Genomic DNA, 9,647 nt, shown 5'->3' on the forward strand with positions numbered 1-9,647 from the left:
GTAGGTGCAGGAGGAGCAGAGGAAATTGGTTCATTTTCTTCAGGCACAACTGATGCAGTTGCCCTGGCATGGTCAGTTTCTTCAGGCACAGCGGTTGAAGCTTCAGCTGGCCTAACTTGTTCTTCAGGCGCAACACTAGTGGTTGCCCTGGCAGTTTCATCAGCGGCTGGAATGTAGTCATCAGCCCTGGTACTAGCAGTTTCATCAGCAGCCTGATTTTCATCAGCGGTGCTGGCATGGTCTTCAGTAGGCTGGGCAGATGCTTCAGCCTAAGGAATTTCAATGTGTGTTGGAGCAACATTTGAAGAAAATCCTTTTGCCAATTTGACAAATCTGGACTTTGGCTCCAAGCCAGTCTGCACGGTAGGTGTCAAATTCATCACTGAGGTTTTTGATCTCAGTTTGAGCAGCAATAAGTTCATCAGTGGTCATTGTGACAATGTTTTTCTTTAGAAGGCGCTCCTTCTTGTACTGCGCTTTCTCCAACTGCCTAGCCTTCTCGAATTTCCATTTTTTTCGCCTATGAAGGCGGTAAGCACGTGACATTGACCAGGAGTAAGATTGAAGTCAGGCATAGGAGTGTTGGGGTCCTTGTGCCAGAGATCAATGTACTCAAGGATCAGCTTTGGATCCAGCATAAATGGCACATTGCTGCCTTTGGCTCTAGCGGCCCTGTGCTGCCTGTCTCTGATGATTTCAGCGAGTTCCTCATCATCAGCTTCGTCGTCATCAGACGGTACTTGGAAGGCGACCTGCTTCTTGTGAGGACTTGGTCGAGAACCTCGTCTAGCAGTGGCCTTAGTCTTCAACAGAGTGGGGCCAGTTGAGGAATGCGGAGGAGCTGAAGAACTTGCAGAGGCTCCTGAGGCAATAGAGATGCCTGTTGTCCTTTGGCACGAGGTGAGATGCACAGGTGCTGAGGATTTGGAAGGAGGAGCTGAGGACTTTGGAGGAGCTGGTGCAGCTTGAGGAATTTGCCATGAGGGCTTTGCGGAGCTGGGCCGTGAGGGCATTGCAGATGAGCTTGGCTGTGAAGACATTGGTGTAGAAGCCTTGGGCTTGTATGTGGGCTTCTTGGGCATGGCCTTCTTAGGCTTGCTAGCAGAGGCCTCAACAGCAGTAGCAGCAGAATCTTCATTGAATTTCTTCACTGCTTCTTTTGCCATCTTGGCCAGCTTGGCTTGACGCTTAGCCCATTCCTTTGGAAATTCTTCACCTCTTCTGATGCTAGAGGGATCAACTTCTTGGCCAGGTGCCAATGGTGGTCTTGGGCATGGAGGGTGTACATCGAATTTCTTCATGTACTTGGGAGTGACGTAGTGATATTCCCTCCATTCTCTGGCACATCTCCTCTCTATCCTCTGAATGCACACTTTGCGCTCATTCTTGGTCTCCTTGCCATGTTTGGCCTCATCAAGAGTGCAATATTCATCATAGATATCCTCAGGGATTTCAAACGATGTGTTGACTTCCAATTTCTTTCCTCCCTTCTAAGGTTTCTTGCCGTCAGCCATTTTCTTCAGCTGAGGAATCTAAATAATAGAATTCTCTGAAGAGGTGTGCAACTTTTCTTCGAGGAATGCTGCAAATGAGTTAAGTTGATGAGAACCTAGAGATTCAGCAGCAGACATGTGTACCTGTGAACAGAATATAGTTGCGAAGAATTTGGAGAGGTCATATGCGTTCTCAGAAGTTTTTGCAAAAATAACAAGTTTGAGGAATTTGACCAGATGTGTCTTGAGGAATTTCACTAAACGTTCTTTGACTTAGGTTCCAGAGTTGTACAGATTGAAAATCCACACAATTGAGGATCCTTGAAGAAAAATGTTGCTTAGGGAAACAGATCAAGAACAGATGTTATGCGAGGTGTTTAGTGTGTGAAGATTTGAAGAATAAGCACCTTTTGAAGATTTTGTAGAAAACATCAGAATCAACAAGGGTAGTAAAAACAACTTTTAATTACCCTTGACGAAGAACACGACGAACTAGGAAGTGTAGATTTATAAGTTCGTTAGTTCGGATCTTCCACGCCCTAACTTGGCAGAGGAAGATAGCTACGGCGGCGGCGGAGTGAAGAAATCCGTGGCCGGCGCGAGTACGACGGTGAAGAGGTCGAGGCAGTGAAGCTCTTCCTCACCGACGACGATGGAAGTAGCGGCGGTGCAAGGTTTTGAGAGCTTGAGCGAGGGAGTGAGGTCGAGCGGAGTAAAAATGAAGTGAGGAGGGGAGGGGTATTTATAGCCGAGGCGAAAAAACCGCTCGTCCGAGGAAATTGGACGAATGTGCCCCTGACCCTTCTCATTCGCATGGCAGGTGTCACCCACGTACTGAGAGGTGGCGATCGTTCGAGATCGTGGGTGAATAGATAAATCCATCATGGAATGTGGATCGGTTTGAGCGGCAAACGCCGAAAATTCAGATAAGATAATTTTATTGTTTCGTTCGCAAATTCTTCAGCTGACAAGGACACAGTGAAGATTTTGAACAAGTTTCAAATAGAACACACATGAAGAATTTGTGAATAGACTGGGTTGAGTTTAGCATAGAGGGGGAAGGGTCCGATCACATTCACTTAGCAGAAAAGACAACATGAAGAATTAGCGATAAGTGAATGCTGTAGAGGACATAAACTCATATATATAGCCAATGAAGAACAACAACGGAATTAGTGAAGATAATGCCAAGTTGAAGAAATTGAGCAACCGAGGAATTTCAAAAATGAAGAAAACTCAAATTGAAGATTTTCAACTTTTGGTGGTGGCGTGACCCACCGTATAAGAATGATGATTTCAGACACCGCGTACAATTGTCGTAGGGCTCTGAGAATCAAATTCTTCGTTAATTTCTTCACACTTAGAGTGTTAGTCTTCATTGATTGAAGAAAAACGTTTCTTCGTGTGTTGCACATCTAAGTCATCAATTTTGCATAAGTGTTAGGATGTGTGTCCTTTTCAAAGGACATTCGAAGATTCTAGGATATTTAGCTCACACCGCAACTTGCTAAATCTCTTCTCATCCAAGGGCTTTGTGAAGATATCGGCTAGCTGTTCTTCAGTCTTCACACGCTCAATAGAGATGTCGCCCTTCAACACATGATCACGAAGAAAATGATGACGAATCTGAATGTGCTTTGCCTTCGAGTGCTGAACTGGGTTATGAGCAATCTTGATGGCACTCTCATTGTCACAGTAGAGAGGCACATTCTTCATGTTGACGCCGTAGTCCTTGAGGGTTTGCTTCATCCATAGCAATTGAGCACAGCAAGAACCAGCAGCAATGTACTCAGCTTCAGCAGTAGACAGTGATACACAGTTCTGTTTCTTCGAGGACCAACAAACCAAGGATCGTCCGAGGAAATGGCATGTGCCTGATGTTGACTTGCGGTCCACACGATCACCAGCATAGTCAGAGTCTGAATATCCAATGAGATCAAAAGCCGAGCCCTTGGGATACCATAATCCAAGTGTTGGTGTGTGAGCTAGATATCGAAGAATATGCTTCACAGCCTTATGGTGTGATTCCTTCGGTGTAGCTTGAAATCGGGCACACATGCAAACACTAAGCATAATATCTGGCCTAGATGCACATAAATACAATAAAGAACCAATCATGGAGCGGTATACCTTTTGATCGAAGTCAATACCATTTTCATCAGTGCATAGATGGCCATTTGTGGGCATAGGGATTTTGACGCCTTTGCAATCTTGCATGCCGAATTTCCTCAATACATCCTTGAGGTATTTCTCCTGAGATATGAATATGCCATTGCGCTGTTGACGAATTTGAAGACCTAAGAAGAATTTCAATTCTCCCATCATAGACATTTGATATTCTTCACTCATCATATAGGCAAATTCATCACTGTAACGTTGGTCAGTACAGCCAAAGATAATATCATCAACATATATTTGGCACACGAATAATTCATCATCATAGGTTTTGGTGAAAAGAGTTGGGTCAAGTGAACCGGGTTTGAAGCCTTTCTTCATGAGGAATTCCTTCAAAGTATCATACCACGCCCGAGGGGCCTGCTTGAGGCCATAGAGGGCCTTATTGAGTCTGAAGACTTTGTCAGGATGCTTTGGATCTTCAAAACCTGGGGGTTGAGCAACATATACTTCATCCTCAAGCTTACCACTGAGGAATGCACTTTTCACATCCATTTGATATAAGATGATATTATGATGGTTAGCATAAGCAAGTAATATGCGAATAGCCTCAAGTCTAGCAACAGGTGCAAAAGTTTCATCAAAATCAATTCCTTCAACCTGTGTGTAGCCTTGAGCTACAAGCCGTGCCTTATTCCTCACAACAAGGCCATTTTCATCTTGCTTGTTGCGATAGATCCATTTTGTGCCGATGATATTGTGCTTGCGAGGGTCTGGAAGTTTGACCAGTTCCCAGACGTTGTTGAGCTCGAATTGATGTAATTCCTCTTGCATAACTTGAATCCATTCAGGCTCCAGAAATGCTTCATCTACCTTAGTGGGCTCGGTGATAGAGACGAAAGCAAAGTGCCCACAAAAGTTAGACAAATGTGAAGCTTTTGAGCATGTGAGAGGACCTGGTGCGTTGATGTCGCTGATGATTTTGTCAATCTGCACTTCATTTGCAACGCGAGGATGAGCTGGTTGCCGTTGAGGAATTTGATCAGCATTTTCTTCAGCACCATTTTCCTCAGGTGCATCAGCATGATGTTCTTGACATTCTGGAATGACTTTTTCAGCAGATTATTCGGTAGGAATGACATCCTCAGTAGCCTTAAACTTGATGGTTTCCTCAGGTGATTTTTCATCTAGCACAGGAGGTAGGTGCTCTCTTTGCGAGCTGTTAGTTTCATCGAACCGCACATCTACAGTTTCAACAACTTTGTGGTGCACGTTGTTGAAGACTCTGTAGGTGTGCGAGTCCTTTCCGTAACCAAGCATAAAACCTTCATGTGCTTTTGGTGCGAATTTAGAATTGTGATGAGGATCTCTAATCCAACATTTAGCACCAAAGACTTTGAAATAACTCACATTGGGTTTCTTGTCAGTGAGGAGTTCATATGCAGTCTTCTTGAAGAATTTGTGAAGATATACCATGTTGATGATGTGGCACGCAGTATCAATTGCCTCAATCCAGAAGTGACGAGGCATCTTGTATTCATCAAGCATAGTGCGAGCCATCTCAACAAGGGTCATGTTCTTGCGCTCCACGACGCCATTCTGTTGAGGAGTATAAGGAGCAGATAACTCATGAGTAATACCAAGTTCATCAAGATATTCCTCAAGACCAGTATTCTTGAACTCAGTTCCATTATCACTTCTGATGTGCTTGATCTTCACACCAAAGTTGGTTGAAGGCCTTGAGGAAAATCGTTTGAAGACTTCCTGCACTTCACGTTTGTAAGTGACAATATGCACCCATGTGTAACGAGAGTAATCATCAACAATAACAAAGCCATATAGAGATGCTTCATTAGTGAATGCAGAATAATGGTTAGGACCAAAGAGATCCATGTGAAGCAATTCAAATGGTCGAGTGGTAGTCATGATAGTCTTCGCTGGATGCTTGGCCTTGGTCATCTTTCCAGCTTCACAGGCTCCGCACAAGTGATCCTTGAGGAATTTGACATTCTCAATGCCAATGACATGCTTCTTCTTCGCGAGCGTGTGCAAGTTCCTCATGCCAGCATGACCTAGTCGTCGATGCCATAGCCAGCCTTCTGAAGCTTTTGCAAGTAGACATATAGCTGGTTGTGGTCCTGTAGAGAAATCAACAATATACAGATCTCCTCTCCTAAAGCCTTCGGAGACTTTGGAATTGTCATCTTCCATGATCACAACACAACGATACTTGCCAAAGATAACAACCATATCAAGATCACAAAGCATTGAGACTGACATGAGGTTGAATCCTAAGGACTCGACAAGCATGACTTTGTCCATGTGTCGATCCTTTGAGATCGCAACCTTACCTAGACCCAATACCTTGCTTTTTCCTTTGTCAGCGTAGGTGATATGCTTCAGATGTGATGGAGATAAGGGAGCGTCCATCAATAGATTCTTGTCACCAGTCATGTGATTTGTACATCCACTATCGAGGACCCACTCAGTGGCTTTGGGTTGATCATCCTGCAGATGAATTAGTGCAGCTTACGAACTCATATACTTCATCAGTGAAGAATATGACATCAAATTCATCAGATCAATTTCATCAAGCAATAGAACAGATAAAACATAATGAGGACGTGAGAAATGAAAATTCATTTCTTCATGATTAGCTTGCGTCCTTTCAAGCATATTCAGGTCTCCAGCTAATTCTTCAGACGTTTATGTTCGTCTGGAGACCTGTCCCTGCATAAGAAATTAGTTCCTTTTCTTCACCACCCACATCTGAAGGGGTGGCAAAGAGTTCATCATTCTGCGAGCTCCATAAGAGAAAGGTGGCATAGAAGCCAGTCCACTTTGTTTCACATAAGAGGAGTTAGGGTAAGCATATGAATAAGCAGAGAAATTCTTCGAGGACTTATGAACATAATGGTTAGAAGAATAATGCTCATATTCATAGCCTTTAGATCTTCCCTGCGAGACAGAAGTGTTAGCACGATGATGATCATATGAGGATTTTGATCCTTTTGAGGAATTTGATCCACGTGAGGAATTCGGTCCGTATGAGGACTTGGATCCATATGAAGAATTTGGTCCATATGAAGAATTTGATCTGGGGTTCCTATTCTTCACAGGTGGTGTCATGATGACATTCACCTGAAGAATTTCAAGGCACCTTTTGGGAACCCAGATTTTCTTCATAGGGGAACCGTTCCTGCAGTTAGTGCCAACATATCTAGCAAATACTTCACGTTTCTGATTCTTGAACAGTTTATAGTTGGAGTCAAATGACTCATCAGAAGAATGAGGAGATTCACATGTAAAGCCAGATAGAGTAGATGGATCTACTGGAGGTCCCTTTGCAGCAACCCATGAGGTTTTGGGGTACTGCTCAGGCTTCCAGTATGTTCCATCGGCATTCAGTTTCCTCTCAAAGGCAATACCCTCTTTCCTAGGGTTCCTGTTGAGGATCTGCTTTTTAAGCACATCACAAAGAGCCTGATGCCCTTTGAGGCTTTTGTACATGCCTGTCATATACAATTCCTTTAGCCCTGCATTGTTAGTGATCCTAGCAATATCCTCAAATGAGGAATTAGTGATAGCAAAGATAGGTGAAGAATTTGTAGTATTCATTAGAAGCATTTGAACATTCAGGTGAAGAATTAGCAGATTCACGTTCAATGCACTTCAAACATGGAGGAATGAATTCTTCCTGAGCAGCGCTGATTTGTTGAGCAAGTAATGAATCACGCTTCTTCTGAAGATCTTCATAACTCACCCTTAGCTTCTCAAGATCTTGCTTTCTTTGAAGAAATTCATAAGAAAGCTTCTCATGATCAGATAAGAGGGTGTTATGATGACTTTGAAGATTGTGAAACTTGGACTGAAGTCTCTGAAGATTTTCAGTCAAAGTTTTAGTGCGATCCATTTCTTCACCCAACATATCATCACTTTTGTCTAGCATGTTTTGAACCTTTTCAAAAGCCTTTTGTTGTTTCACAGCAATCTTAGCAAGTTTAGAGTAGCTAGGCTTGAGGTTTTCATCAGATTCATCCTCACTTGATTCAGAGGAGGGGTATTTGAGTACCTTGGCACCCTTTGCCATGAAGCAATAGGTGGGAGCGTAGTCATCATTGCCTTCGCCAGCATTGTTGGTGAAGCCATTTTCTTCAGAGTTGAAGATGGACTTGCTGACGAACGTAGTAGCGAGGGCTAGGCTCGCCACACCAGATTCTGACTCCTCAGATGCCTCCTCTTCCTCATGTTCCTCAGATTCAGCTTCAGAGTCCATTTCCTTGCCAATGAATGCCCGAGCCTTCTTAGAGCTGCTCTTCTTGTGAGATAAAGAATTTGAGGATTTTGATGATGAAGACTTTGAAGATTTCTTCTTCTTCTTTGAGTCATCAGAACTGTAATCCTTGTATTTCTTCTTCTTTGATTCCTTTTCCCACTGAGGACAGTCTTGAATGTAGTGAGCAGGTTTCTTGCATTTGTGGCACAACCTCTTCTTGTAGTCACGAGATGAGGAATCATCACTTCTTGAGGATTTTCCAAAGCGACCACGCCTTGAGAACTTCTGGAATTTCTTCACGAGCATTGCTAGCTCTTGGCTCAGTTCTTCAGGATCACCAAGGCTGCTACCAGAATCTTCACCATCAGATTCAGACACTGCCTTGGCCTTCAGGGCGCGTGATCTGCCATAGCTCAGACCATAGAGATCTCTCTTCTCAGCAAGCTGGAACTCATGAGTGTTTAGCCTTTCGAGGATATCTGTGGGATCAAGTGACTTGTAGTCTCCACGTTCTTGTATCATTAGAGCCAGAGTATCAAATGAGGAATCAAGCAATCTCAGCAATTTCTTCACCACCTCGTGGTCGGTGATGTCAGTGGCACCAAGTGCTCGAAGCTCATTTGAGATGTCAGTGAGGCGATCGAAGCTTTGCTGAACATTTTCATTATCGAGTCTTTTGAAGTGGTTGAAGAGATTGCGAAGAACGTCAACTCGAGAGTCACGTTGTGTTGAGACTCCTTCATTGACCTTGGACAACCTATCCCAGATAAGCTTAGCAGTTTCCAAAGCACTCACTCTTCCATACTGCCCTTTGCTCAGATGGACACATATGATGTTCTTTGCTTGTGAGTCGAGTTGCTTGAATCTCTTCACGTCAGCAGCGTCGATGGTAGGAGTGACAGAGGGGACATCATTCTCCACAACATACCAGAGATCGTTATCAATTGCCTCAAGATGCATTCGCATCTTATTCTTCCAGTAGGGGTAGTCCGTCCCATCAAACATAGGACACCCAGCAAAGACCTTGATCATACCTGCAGTCGACATAACTAAAACTCCAGGTGGTTAAACCAAAATCACACAGAACGAGGGAGTACCTTGCTCTGATACCAATTGAAAGTGCGTTAAGTCGACTAGAGGGGGGGGGTGAATAGGCGATTTTTATGAATTCTTCACTGAGGAATTTCAGGGTGAGGAAATTCCTTAGTGAAGAACGACTTGCATCGGAATAAGTACTCAGATGCAAACATGACAGAACATAAGCATGGTCATCATGATGAAACGAAAAGAAGCACAGAGTACAGAAAGCGTAAACACATGGTAAACAGGATGAAGACAAACAGACTGAAGAAATTGAACTGAGAAAATTGAGAAAGTCTTCAGTCAAAGTCTTCAAACAAATATGAACCAGCACACAACACAGTAAAGAGGAAATGAAAGAGTTGAGGAAATAGAACCAGTAGGCTTGGTGAGGACAATGATTTGGTAGACCAGTTCCAACTGCTGTGACAGTTGTATGTCTGGTTGAAGCCAGTCCACTTTGTTTCACATAAGAGGAGTTAGGGTAAGCATATGAATAAGCAGAGAAATTCTTCGAGGACTTATGAACATAATGGTTAGAAGAATAATGCTCATATTCATATCCTTTAGATCTTCCCTGCGAGACAGAAGTGTTAGCACGATGATGATCATATGAGGATTTTGATCATTTTGAGGAATTTGATCCACGTGAGGAATTCGGTCCGTACGAGGACGTGGATCCA

The sequence above is a fragment of the Triticum aestivum genome, chromosome 5D (genome assembly GCF_018294505.1).
Source record: "Triticum aestivum cultivar Chinese Spring chromosome 5D, IWGSC CS RefSeq v2.1, whole genome shotgun sequence".
Taxonomy (NCBI): domain Eukaryota; kingdom Viridiplantae; phylum Streptophyta; class Magnoliopsida; order Poales; family Poaceae; genus Triticum; species Triticum aestivum.